Source organism: Limulus polyphemus, unplaced genomic scaffold (genome assembly GCF_000517525.1).
Source record: "Limulus polyphemus unplaced genomic scaffold, Limulus_polyphemus-2.1.2 Scaffold1511, whole genome shotgun sequence".
Taxonomy (NCBI): Eukaryota; Metazoa; Arthropoda; class Merostomata; order Xiphosura; family Limulidae; genus Limulus; species Limulus polyphemus.
The window spans coordinates 76,287-76,872 of record NW_013667121.1 but is presented as its reverse complement, the minus strand read 5'-3'; the positions used below and the strand labels follow the sequence as shown (position 1 = coordinate 76,872).

The window sequence follows — 586 nt, the reverse complement described above, 5'->3', positions numbered from 1 at the left end:
CTGAAAGGGCAAGCATGTTCGGTGTGACGGGGATTCGAACCCACGACCCGCAGATTGCGAGTTGAGCTCCCTAGCCACCTGGCCATTTGAAAATGTGTGGACATGTATGCACAGTTTATTCACAAGCTGATTGAAAAGTGATTGATTGATAAGTGATATTCAACACGTTAGAATATAAATGATGATTTACCATAATGCTTTTAATTTAGGGGAAAATATTTCTAGTTTACTCTACCATAAAATCTATAGCTGTTTCATTAGGGAGAGATGAAATAGTTATATGGTGCCATCTGGACTTGGGAAATGGCATTAACCTTTTCACCACTATGGTCAAGTCTATTTGCTATCTGCTCCATGCACTTTTGTTTATTTATAACTCATTATCATCTTAGGAATAATATACTGAAATTTTAAAAACAAATTATACTTTTCTACAAATATTTTGACATCTGTGTGATCCTGTTAACAGTCACCCTAGTAGTTAAGGATCAATACTCACAAGATTCTAAGTGACTTTACCAAAAATTACCCTAGTAGTTAAGGATCAATACTCACAAGATTCTAAGTGACTTTACCAAAAATTACC

At 35.2% G+C, this 586-nt stretch overlaps 1 protein-coding gene across 1 annotated transcript in view; it reads right to left on the bottom strand.

Moving 5' to 3' along the window:
• The window catches only part of LOC106463895, a 30,725-nt gene that overhangs the window by 24,711 nt on the left and 5,428 nt on the right, over positions 1-586 (bottom strand). The gene's annotated exons all lie outside the window — the stretch shown is intronic.